This window comes from Mycetomoellerius zeteki, unplaced genomic scaffold (genome assembly GCF_001594055.1).
Source record: "Mycetomoellerius zeteki isolate Tzet28-1 unplaced genomic scaffold, Tzet1.0 scaffold877, whole genome shotgun sequence".
NCBI classification, from domain to species: domain Eukaryota; kingdom Metazoa; phylum Arthropoda; class Insecta; order Hymenoptera; family Formicidae; genus Mycetomoellerius; species Mycetomoellerius zeteki.
Genome location: NW_017257910.1, coordinates 3,327 through 3,721, shown reverse-complemented (window position 1 = coordinate 3,721; position 395 = coordinate 3,327).

The following is a 395-nucleotide window of genomic DNA, read 5'->3' as shown; positions in this document are numbered from 1 at the left end:
TGAGAGTCGAAGGTTAGGGTTATCTGACTTTTCATGTAAAGCAGTGAAATAATTACTAACTTTAATTGTAAATGACTTTTTAACGAATGACGAGTGACGGCTAAAACTTGTTGGAGGTCACTCAGGGTCATGACCTTGATAACATATGTCAAGGTCAAGGTCATCGGGGCTGGCTCCCCTTATCAGCATAATTATCTATGTATCATATATAATTGTACAAATAAATGTAATTGTATATATAAATGTAATTGTAGATATATAAATCGATGGAGCTACATGATTTAACAGTGATTGAATCTGTATATCCTGGTGAAAATTTTTCTCATAATTTTTATACGAATTGGAACATTTTTCAGAAATACTCAGAAATGTTCGGAAAGTTCACATCTTCTCTC